Source organism: Vulpes lagopus, chromosome 2, assembly GCF_018345385.1.
Source record: "Vulpes lagopus strain Blue_001 chromosome 2, ASM1834538v1, whole genome shotgun sequence".
Classification (NCBI taxonomy): Eukaryota; Metazoa; Chordata; class Mammalia; order Carnivora; family Canidae; genus Vulpes; species Vulpes lagopus.
The window spans coordinates 154,486,100-154,498,495 of NC_054825.1; the positions used below are offsets into that span (position 1 = coordinate 154,486,100).

General features: G+C 46.7%; 1 protein-coding gene across 8 annotated transcripts in view; it reads right to left on the minus strand.

Moving 5' to 3' along the window:
• The window catches only part of SPIN1 (spindlin 1), a 74,352-nt gene extending 62,440 nt beyond the window's left edge, over nt 1-11,912 (minus strand). Inside the window, exons 1-3 of one of the 8 annotated variants that reach the window (XM_041739646.1) lie at nt 11,849-11,912; nt 10,416-10,536; nt 10,166-10,227 (exon numbers count right to left, since the gene is read on the minus strand). The gene's annotated coding sequence lies outside the window, so the exon portion shown is untranslated. Of the gene's footprint in view, nt 1-10,165; nt 10,228-10,415; nt 10,537-10,916; nt 11,101-11,187; nt 11,207-11,848 lie in introns of those variants that run through there. The other 7 variants (XM_041739609.1, XM_041739638.1, XM_041739655.1 and 4 more) reach the window with 7 other exon arrangements.
• Nucleotides 11,913-12,396: the final 484 nt, after the last annotated feature.

A 12,396-nucleotide genomic window follows, 5' to 3' on the forward strand; every position in this document is an offset into this window, starting at 1 on the left:
ATATTGTCAGACTAAATTTTTTTAAATTCCAACTACACATTGTTGACAACAGACTCATTCAAAACACAAGTACATAGAAAGTATGAACATAAAAGGTAAAAAAAAAAAAAAGGGCATTGCATATATTAATCGAGAAAAACAGTGCAGCTACATTAATACTCAGCTAACTAAACTTAATCTCTAACAATACTTTTAAAAAGAGATGATTTTTCAAAACTCAACTGATGAGGAAGATGTACAATTCTAAACATGTATGCACCTAACAACGTATCTTCAAAATATATAAAGCAAAAGCCATCAAAACTAAGGAGGAACAAATTCAAGATCACAGTATTAACACGTTTCTGTTGCTAAGCAATACAACCAGTAGACTAAAAGGAAAAAAGAGCAAGGATGTTGAAGTTAACACAACTAATCAAGCTAAACTGACATATACAGACACTGCATCCAACAAATACAGAAGCATTCTTTCCAAGCACACACTGGATGGACATTAACAAAAACTCATCGTATGCTGGGCCATAAGGCAAGCTTCAAAACTTACATAAGCTTTTAAATAGTGTTCTGGCCACAGAATTAAAACAGAAATACACACAGAGCAGAGAGGATTCTTAAGAGCAGTGAAACCACTGTGAATGATGCTATAATGATGGATACAGATTGCATATTTATCAAAACCCATAAAATATACACCATCAATAGTAAATCCTAACATAAAACTATGGACTTAGACTGAATGGCAATGATGTGTCAACAAACGTTCAGTGATCCTAACAAACAAAGTACAATCTGGTGCAGGATGTCAACATGGTGACCATGCTGACATGGTCAGGGGATCAGGAGGTGCAGGAAAACTCGGCACTTTCTGCCCAGTTGTGCAGTGAACTTACAACTGCTCTTAAAAATAAAGTCTACTTTTTAAAAAGGTTTAACTGTCAGAATATGTTAAGTATGCTCTGGTTACAAACCCCAGAAATCTTAGTTAAGAAAACTTAACTCAAAATAATTCCCATTTCCCACCTCTGCCCTCCCACTCCTCCTCCTCTTTCCTCCACACCTTACTCCTCCTCTACCTTTCTGCTTTCTGCTCACTGTGGACACATAAAAGACCAGCACTACAGGAAGCTCCATTTGGAAACATGATCACTAGCAGGAGGAAGAGAATGTGGCAAATCTCACCACTGTTCTTAAAGTTTATGAGATGTATCCATCAAGAACTGACCAAGATAAATACACGGCCACCTCTAGTCCAGGAAGGGAACCAGAGACTACCACACCCCCACTTGAAAAGTCTAAAATTACAAATATCAACAATACCAAATACTGGGTGAGAATGTACAGTCACAAGGATGTATTCACTGTAATAGGAATAGAAACTGGTATATCCATTTTGGAAAAGTTTGGCATTATCTACTAATATTGAACACACACCTGATATATATGATCCAGCAATTCTACTCCTAAGTGCACTGAACAGAAAAGTATGCAAGAAACACATACCTGAAAGTTCACAAGTCCACTCATGTAAGCCCTGTGACAGCCATGAAAATGAGCCTGTTGGGTCACCTACTACGAAAAACTTCTGCACTCTGAACCCACCAACACCCTGCACACTAGCACCAACCACATTGGTGGTTTCTCACCAATAACCAGACACAGCAGAATACTAACACAGGCTGAATCCTACAGGACAAGGGATTCCTGTAATCCCCAACTCTGGCTAGAAGACTCCTCACTGGCCTTGCTTAAACTTTCTTACACTGCACTGTGGTCATCAGACTTTGCCTCCTAAATATTCTCTATCCCTTCCTCCTTCAATGTAGCACACCTCCAAGTTACTGACAGCACCCACACATGTATTTCCTCCACTACATCTAAATGTGATCCAGGGATGCATGCCTAGATGGCTTGTCAGCTGAGCGTCTGCCTTCAGCCCAGGGCATGATCCTGGGATCCCAGGATCAAGTCCCACATTGGGCTCCCCGCAGGGAGCCTGCTTCTCCCTCTGCCTGTGTCTCTGCCCCTCTCTGTCTCTCATGAATAAATAAAATCTTTTTAAAAATTTAAATTAAAATCAATCTGATCCAAAGTTGGGGTGCCTGGATGGCTCAGCTGGTGAAGCATCTACCTTTGGCTCACTCAGGTCATGATCCCAGCATCCTGGGATCAAGCCCACATCAGGCTCTCTGCTCAGCAGGGAGTCTCCCTCTGCTTGTGCACTGACTCTCTCAAGTAAATAACATCTTCTACATAAATAAATCTAATCCAAACTTGCTGTCCTCTGGTTCTTGGGTCATCTGAACTAAAGTCTCAAACTGAGAAGGGCCCAATGTTTATCAATGAGAGGATGAAGACCCACAAATAGTATACACACAAATAAACTATAACTCTAGTGACCACATAAATGAAATTCACGGTAAGTAGTTCGTGTGTCACAAACCATGAACATGCCACTACTATACATTACACACACACACAAAATTTTTTAAAAAAGCGAGATTCTGAGATGTCAACAATCCTCAAACCAAAGGTAAATCTGCTATTAATTCAGATTAAGCTATTTAGAGCCTGATTGTTACTATGGTAGCCATCGCCCTCCCCACGCCTTCCTCCATCAGCCCACCCCCAGAAGTAACCAATTCTAAAACACTGCTCTGAATCTGACATACTATTATACACACTTAACAAACAGATACAGGGCTGCCTGGGTCGCTCAGTGGCTGAGCATCTGCCTTCAGCTCAGTGTGTGACCCTGGAGACCTGGGATCCAGTCCCACATCAGGCTCCCCGCAGGGAGCCTGCTTCTTCCTTTGCCTAGATCTCTCATGAATAAGAAAAGAAAAAAAAAAACTTTAAAAAAATAAAGCATACACAAAAACACAAACATCTTAAAACACACAACCAAGGGATCCCTGGGTGGCGCAGCGGTTTGGCGCCTGCCTTTGGCCCAGGGCGCGATCCTGGAGACCCGGGATCGAATCCCACGTCGGGCTCCCGGTGCATGGAGCCTGCTTCTCCCTCTGCCTGTGTCTCTGCCTCTCTCTCTCTCTCTGTGACTATCATAAATAAATAAAAATTAAAAAAAAAAAAAAAAAAGACTAAAAAAAAAAAAACACACAACCAAGAATACAGTTCTACAACTTGCTTACTAAATGTCTTGCTTCCCACAGAGCTTTATTTTTACTCCTCTCTTATTTTTACTAATAACATAACATGCCAATGTATGGGTATAAAATTCATTTATTTTACCCTAACCCCAATATTGGACAAGTGTTTCATAGTTATAATATCACAAATACTCCTGTCATGAAAAATCTTACTCAGATTTATACAATCCTGCAAACGCAGCTATACAACAAATTCCTAAAAGTGAAACTGCTAAGCCAAACAGTACAGGTATTTAAAAATGTCTAAGTATAGGGGCGTCCCAGTGGCTCAGTCAGTTAAGTTTCCGTTCAGATCAGGATCTCAGGGTCATGGGATCGAGCCCTGTGTCAAGCTTCACGCTGAGCAGGGAATCTACTTAAGATTCTCTTCCTCTGCCCTTCTCCCACTCTCCCTCTCTAAAATAATTTTTTGAAAAGATTCTATACTGAAACTACCTTCCAACAAGGCCCCAATGACATAATGTACTGATAAACTATGTATACTTTAGATGAATTTTACTATATCAGACTAACACCTCAGAAACTATGAAAAATAATTACAAATGGAAGTACATAAGATCACTTCTATCTTTTACTAAATCAATTTAAGGGGAAAACTTTATAAGATTAAACAATATCAGGGATGTCTGGGTGGCTCAGCGGTTTAGCTCCTGCCTTTGGCCCAGGATGTGATCCTGGAGTCCCAGGATCGAGTCCCATATCGGGCTCCCTGCAAGAAGCCTGCTTCTCCCTCTGCCTGTGTCTCTGCCTCTCTCTCTGTGTGTCTCTCATGAACAAATAAAATCTTTAAAAATAAAATAAAATAAAATCAGAGCTAGCAAAGAAATCACTGGTAGTTGCAACCTAAAAATTAATCCTAAATTTAAATACAAATTGAAACCACAATGAGATACCACCTCACACCAGTGAGAATGGTGAAAATTAACAAGATAGGAAACAACAAATGTTGGAGAGGATGTGGACAAAGGGAAACCCTCTTGCACAGTTGATGAGTGTGAACTGTACAGCCACTTTAGAAAACTGTGTGAAGTTTCCTCAGAGAGTTAAAAATAGAGCTACCCTATGACCCAGCAATTGCACTGCTGGGGATTTACCCCAAAGATACAGATGCAGTGAAATGGCAGGACACCTGCACCCCAACGTCTATAGCAGCAACGTCCACAATAGCCAAACAGTGGAAGGAGCCTCGGTGTCCATCGAAAGATGAATGGATAAAGAAGCTGTGGTCAAAAAAAAAAAAAAGCAGCAGCTGTGGTCTATGTATACAATGGAATATTACTCAGCCATTAGAAACGACAAATACCCACCATTTGCTTCAACATGGATAGAACTGGAGGGTATTATGCTGAGTGAAGTAAGTCAGTTGGAGAAGGACAAACATTATATGGTCTCATTCATTTGGGGAATATAAAAAATAGTGAAAGGGAATAAAGGGGAAAGGAGAGAAAATGAGTGGGAAATATCAGTGAGGGTGACAGCACATGAGAGACCCCTAACTCTGGGAAACGAACAAGGGGTAGTGGAAAGGGAGGTGGGTGGGGGGGTTGGGGTGACTGGGTGATGGGCACTGAGGGGGGCACTTGACGGGATGAGCACTGGGTGTTATGCTATATGTTGGTAAATTGAACTCCAATAAAAATATATACAATAAATAAAAATATGTTCATAAATACATGATACAAAAGGAAAAGAAATTAATCCTAAATTAAAGTAAGACCATTCCTGGGCACCCGGGTGACTCAGTTGAATGTCTGACTCTTGATTTCAGCTCAGGTCAAGATCACAGGGTCTTGGGGTGGAGCCCCACATCAGGCTCCACAACCAGCAGGGGCGGGGGGAGCTACTGGAGATTCTTCCTCCCTTTCCCCCTGCTTGCTCACTCGCTGTCTAAAAAAAGAAATGAATAAATCTTTTAAAAAGTAATAAAGTAAAATAAGATCATTCTACAGACCTACCACCCCAGTCATCATTGCATTTACAGTTCCTGTGGTTCCCACTGTGATTTCTGACCTACGGAGAAAAGTGACCAGACCTCTCTAGGATACTGAGGCTCCCCTTGTAACTGGAATATAATGCATGAGCTCTGAATCCTCCCAGGGTGGTGAGCTGGTCTTTTACAACAAAGCCACTCGGAACGTTCCAATCTCCCAAAGCCTTTAAGCTGTCTTCCTTCTTCCATGGTATAGCAAGACGGTTCTGGCATCTCAGCTTTGCTCAGACCACCTCTGGATTTGTTTCAGGCAATCACCAGCACTCTTACCCCCTCAAGGTACAAAACTGATCCAGAATGCCTGCTTATGAGCCCGTGTCAACAAATTCATCCTAACGCACCTTCATGTCCCTTCCACCATTATCCCATAACCCTAAGATCCATTCCCACAAATATCCCTCAGGTCTGACCTATAATTTAACGGCAAACCAATCTTTTGGAACTCCTCATGGGTCACATTCTATACCTCCCACATTGGGGCCTGCTGGGATGATCCTTGGGGAAGGGCAGGCAATTACAGTTTGCCAGGCAAACAGAGATCAAGTTCCCACATGGGATGGAAAAGCTACTTCTACTGGCAAAGGTAGCACAGCAGAATTTAGGTCTCCAGCTTAATCAGAATGTGACCATACGTCTCTAATCCAATTTTTAGGATCCCACTCCTTACCAACCAATGCCCTGGCTTACAAATTTAGAATTCAATTTGCATTTTTTTAGGGCAGTCACAGAAACTTTCTGGTCCCTTATATGGAACCTGAGTAAGGCATATAAAACCCTGGGTTCATCATTTTGCAATGTAAGATTTTAACTTGGCTAGACTTAACCACATTCCCCAGAATTTCCTTTCCCATTTGCTTCTGGTTTGGGTGGGTCACAAGAGACGTTCCTGTGCAGCACATGTGGCAGCACATCTGTACAGTCTGCATCCGCTGGTCTTCTGGTTCTCCTCACTGATGCCAGGCAGGGCTGGCCTTGCAAGGCTGCTCAAAAAGAATCTCATGAAAAAAATGATGCTTGAGACAAACTCTATAGAAAGAACTGAAACAGGACCAAAACACAAACACACCAATAACACATTCCAGGCAGAGGAACAAGAACCAGTGCCACGTGCCCTATGAAGGAGAAGGTGTTGAGCACAGAAGACAGAAGAATGACAGGCGTGGCTGGAGCAAGGGAAGGGGAGACATGTGGCCAAAGTCCCAAAGGATAAAAGTTACACGTATGCCCCTGAGATCACGTTACGAAGTTCAGTACTTAAAGCAGTGGGAAGCCAATGAGAGCTTTAAGTAAAAGGGTGACATAATCAGATCTGCTTTTTTAAACTCTGACACTACACAAATTTCAAACATGTTTATCTTTTACCCAAAAATCTTCCTTAAACCTACACATGCACAAATACAAAACAACATATCTACAAGGTTATTCCCTGTAGCAACATTTATAAGAGCAACAGAATATAAACAACCCATGTTCATCATTAAAAACTACAAGAACGTAAAAATGGAAAAGAGCTTATATAAAGCAATCTGCAGACTACACTAAGGGGAAAAAAATAACAGCATTGAAGTCTACTTTCTGTCTAAAAATGAAAAGGAAATAAAAATACGTGTCCATGCTAGTATTTGCAAAAATGAAACACTGGAAAAATAAACCAGAAATAAAAGGGGGGCACTATGGGTATGATGCAGGCAACAGCAGTGGAAGGACTATGAATATACCTTTGTAACACAGCTTTGACTTTTAAACTACATAAACATTTTACATAATAAAATTTCTAAAAATACATTAAAAACATAATGCAACCCTTAAACCTTAAGTATTTCATACAAATAAACCAAACTAATAATCAAACTGGTAACATCATCGAAAGAAAAGTATCTTCAAGTCATTTTATAATTCAGAATGTCAACTACACACCCTTACATGGATATGTTTTAAGAACAAAAGAACTGTAATGAAATATAAGCCAGCATTTTATTATCGGTGTTTTCAAATATCATTTATATACTGCAGGACAAGAGAAGTAATGTTGCAAAGAATGCAAATTTTCAACGTTGGAGAAAAAAAGATAAACTCAAAGTAAAAACCCTGCAATGTTAAATTTAATTGAAAATACCAATACAGGGGCTCCTGGGTGGCTCAGTTGGTGAAGCGTCTGCCTTTGGCTCAGGTCATGATCCCAGGGTTCTGGGATGAAGCCCCACATTGGGCTCTCTGCTCAGGAGAGGCTCTGTTTCTCCTTCTCCCTCTGCCTCCTGCTCTGCCTACTGTGCTTTCTCTCCTTGTCAAATAAATACATCAAATCTTAAAAAACACACACACACACACACACACAAAATCGAATTTTATGTATTTCCCGCATCTGCCCAATGAAAGTAGAGGCATTCCAGTAGCAATACAGACACGAAGCACCAGATTTCAGTACCTAAATTCCATCCCCCAATAAGAGGAGCTGAAAGAACCAGCTGATCATGAAATCTTAGACATCTAGTATCAGAAAGCAAGAAATGGTTCAAAGATTAATGGGGTGGCATCCCAGGGAAGAGATCCAGCTTGAAGGGAGTGCACCATGCCCAAGTTAGGGCAAGCTGAGGAAAAAGAACAAGAACTACTTGATTAATAACACCAAATACACAAAACTTCATCAGTCCACAGTGGTTTCAAATGAGAAAAAAGCAAAAAGGAAGAAATTCACAACACAACCATGGACACAGGAAAAAAGGATATTCTAATCACCTGCCAGGGCCTAGAATGATTAATATTAACTAAGAAACGGGACTAGTTAATATATAAACACACATTCACATATACAACTATAAACATGGATTCGTTTTCATTTGTAGACAAACACATAGGCCACCAACAGGTACAAAAATTACATTTACACTCTATGGATGTAACTATAAGCAAATTGAACTTGCTATAAACAAATACAATCTAAGTTTAAAAAAAAAAAGTTGTTCCATCTTTTCTTTTAGTTTTTATGTATTTATTTTAAGCAGTCTCTACACCCAAGGTGGGGTTTGAACTCATGACCCTGAGATTAAGAGTCACATGCTCTTCCAACTGAGCCAACCAGGCATCCCTGCCTTTTAAAAAATAAAAAAAAATTTAAAAAACTAAAAACACAGGTTACTACAATTGAAAAGTATCTAAAATGGTATAAAAAATGCTTTAGTAGTCTCTTTACTTAACTGTCAACATTTGAATAAAACAACACCCGTGTTGAATGGATCCTTCTCCCTCCACCCCTTCTGCCCGAAAAACTCAACACAGTCAACACTGTAGTGGCTCCAGACTGATCCCCCTTGTCCCAAATGACTTCATCCACCACCACCCCCAAGTCTGGACTACATCGAGATCCTGTGCTGGCATATTCCTTGGTCCACCTTTCATGCTGCTTAATGCCTTCCAATGGCTTTCCCCACATAGAGAAAAAACCCCAACTGCCTTGACATGGTATGCAGATCAAGTAAAACCTGGCCCCAAATTCATGCTACCCAGACCGGCCCTGACAAAGTACAGGTGGTGTCAGCAGTGGTGACCTCATCATCATTGTCGGTACCCACAGGGCACTTACCACAAAGCCCTAGAAGCTTACACTTGATGAGGTAGGTGTCATCCTGTTTAACAGATAAACACACTCTTAGAAGTAAATGTTAACATGGGGCAATCTTTGGTTGGGATTCAAATCCAGGATGGTCTCAAACACCCTCTACATGCATCTTGGCACTGTCCTTCCACCTGGACTTCTTTGCTCTCCTGCTCTACACTCCTGACCCTGCTAGAGCATTGCCTTCTCTTCCAGATGCCCTCATCCTGTGCATGCGTATCCTCCCTACCAGACTGGAAGGTCTCCATGGGCACATGTTTGTGCAGTATGCCCATACTAGACTCACTGCATTAAGAACTTATGGCATCTTTAAATGCCTTAAGCACCTAATAAAGAACTAAAAATCACAAAGAAGGGGCATCCCGGGTGGCTCAGCGGTTTAGGGCTGCCTTTGGCCCAGGCCATGTGTGCATGATCCTGGAGACCTGCGATCGAGTTCCGCATCAGGCTTCCTGCATGGAGCCTGCTTCCCTCTGCCTGTGTCTCTGCTTCTGTGTGTGTGTCTCATGAATAAATAAATAAAATCTTAAAAAAAAAAAAAAAAATCACACTGAATACTAGAGCACAACGAACCAAATGGTTCACTTCAACATTAACTGCAGCAAAGTTCAAAAGCAGAAGGGAAGGAAATGAACGATGAATGGCAGCAGCTATTGCATTGCAGGACTGTGCTGGGAACCCTACAAATTCATGTAGTTCTCGAAAGAGCCTCATGTGACACGTCTCCTCCCAGTTTACAGGGAAGAAATGGCAAATTATAAAGAACACAAGGGGTTTGGGAAGGGGGATCAGCTGTGTGGCTTCAGATCAGGACCCAGTAGGGCTTGATTTCCACCCAGACTCTCCAGAGTTGAAGGCCACACTCTCTCAGTGGCCAACTTCAGAGCCCAGAGCCTTTTCACAACACCACAGTGTGTGTGCCAAATTGAACAAAATACCTGGGTAAAATAATTCATTCCCTCTTCCAAGTTCTTCTCATTCAAGGAACGGGGGGGAGACATTCAAGCATCAATAAATATTAAGAAAGTGTTTATGTAGATATGTATCACCTGCTCTGTCAGCAAATTAGAATACTAACAGCTAAATCAAAAATACAGTCAACACCATTACTTTTAATCTGTAAATGACTGATGTAATTAATTCTTCAGAAACAGTATCTTTTCCACAAATTTTTAATGCACCAGAAAAAAAACGCTAACGATTAAGGAGTGCAGCAAGACAAGTTACGAGTGTGTGGGCATTCAAGTTAAGTCACTGCGAAAACACTGCTATTACGTTTCTCCACTTACAACTTCAAATTAATAATTCTCATCTGAAGACTAAAAGCCAGATTTGAGATCCTGACCACGAGATGCACAGGCATCACAAAGCACATGAAGGCGTGGGTACCGTTACCTAAGATGCACTCTGAGGACAGCAATGACCAACGTTTCACTGTTACCTGGATTTCATGGGCGCTGAAACAAAACAAAACAAAGAGATCTGCAGCCAACTATGGAAACAGCACAATATTTCTCAGAGCCCTTAACTGGAGGCGGTAAACTCCGACCCCAAGGGAGGACAGAACACAGCACTATTTCCCAAACTGAGGTGACCAAGGAACCCTTTGTTTCTCCAGTAGCATCTAAGACTAGTTCCGCACTACCTTCAGCAGCACCGCTTCAGATATTCCAAAACTAAGTCGGTACTGTTACTGTAGCCTGGATTGGGAACCGGAAGTACTGTGGAAGCACTACTAGCCAAATTCCTGGGATCAGCCAAAGTTTCTGAAAAAAAAAAAAACCTGTAGGTCAAATGTAAAGAAATGACTAGAAAGCCTTTGCTTGCCTTAGCCATTTCACAGCATCTTAACATCTACTCGCTCCTCTAAATGAAAAATAAATTCTATTTTCCCACAAAAAACTAATACCTACTATCCATAAATTTGTGACATATACAAAGTGTGCGACGTTTACTCGCCATTCTCCAGTCTAACAAGGACTGTTCCGCGAATTCCCGGCGGTTACAACTTGGGGTGTCTGCCCACCACGCCAGGCTGGGGCGAGGCCCTGGGGCAGCCGCCCCTTCCCTCTGACCCCCGCCTGCACTGTCAGCACCCGGAGGGCCCTCCCGAACCCAGCCCGCCCTGGAAACACCCCAAGCGCACGCGGGATTCTCGTCTCCTAACAAAAGCTGTGCCCTCTCCCTCCAGCTCTTCGGCCTGCAGGGCTCCTTCCAGAAGATTCCAGCAGAAGAAAGTTACAGGTGTCGGCCCACGGCGGCCCACGGCGGCCCAGGCGGCGCGCGTCCCGCGCTGCCCCCCGAGGTGCCCGCCACCGCGGCCCCGGCGAGCACGGACACGGACACCCCCGTGCACCCGGCCCCGGGCCCGGCCCCGCCGCACGCAGCCGCCGCGCCAACAGCCTCGGGGCGCCCACCTCCCGGCCGCGGCCACCGCCGCCCCCCGAAACCGGCTCCGGGCAGGCGCGCGAGCCCACCCCGGGCACTGCGCAAGCTTCCGCGTCGTGCGGCTCATCCCCGCGCCCCGGGCGCAGCGCGCTCAAGGTCACCCGGGATGCGGGGGCGCGCGGGCGAGGGGCAGACCCCGGCCGGGGCCCGGGCCGGGGCCGGGGGCGCGGGGCGGGGGCGACCCGGGCCCGCGGGAGGGACGGAGGAGGGAGGAGAACGGCCGCCCCGCCCCGCCCCTCCCCCCCCGCCCCGCCTCCGCCCGGGGGTCCCGTCCCCCGCCCCGCCCGGCGGGTTATGCAACGCTCCCGCGCCCCGCCCCCGCCGCCCCCCGCCCCCGCCCCCGCCCCCGCCGCCCAGGCCTGCGGAACAAAGCGCGGGGCCCGCGGCCCGGCGGGCAGGGCGGCCGCCATGTTGGCGGGGGCGGCGAACAAAGGCGCGCGGCCCGAGCCCGAGGCCCCCCGCCCCGCGGCCCGGCCGGCAGGGGGCGCTGTGCAGGCGCCGCCCGCGCCCGGACAATGCGCCGCGGCCCGGCCGCCGCTCCCCCGCGCCCCGCCGCCCCGCCGCGCGCCCCGCCCGCGCCCCCTCCCCGCCCCGAGCGGCGCCCGCTCCCCCGCGGCCCGCGGGTCTCACCTGCCGGCCGCCTAGGCCGCCGTCCTCAGCCCGCGGGCCCCGCCGTCCCGCGCCGCACTCCCGCCCCGGCCCGACCGAGCCAGACGGCGCCGCCCCGCCCCCGCTCCGCTCCGCGGCCGCCGCCGCCCGCCCCCGGCCGCACGGCGCACGCGCACTGCGCCCGCCGACTGCGCCGGCCGCGCCGCCCGGCCCCGGCCCGACGGGCCGCACTGCGCAGGCGCCGCGGGCGGTGGGCGGGGCCCGCTGGGGGCGGGGCCTGGGGCACGGCGGGGCGCGGCCTGAGCCCGGACTCGGTCCCGCGACGCTCACCTGGAGGCGGGGCGGGGCCCGGCGAGGCGCCGGGAAGAGGCCTCGGAGCCGGGCTGGCTGGCGGCGGGACAGGGCCTGGCGCGACCCAGCCCGCGGCGACGCAGGTGGGGCGGGACCGGGCGCGACGGGTGCTGGCGTCTGGGTGGAGCCTGGGGGCGGCGGGCGGGGCCCGGAGCTGCGCACCTGGGGGCAGGCACGGCGGGGCGGGAGGAAGTAGGACCTGGGTCGGCGGCGGGGCG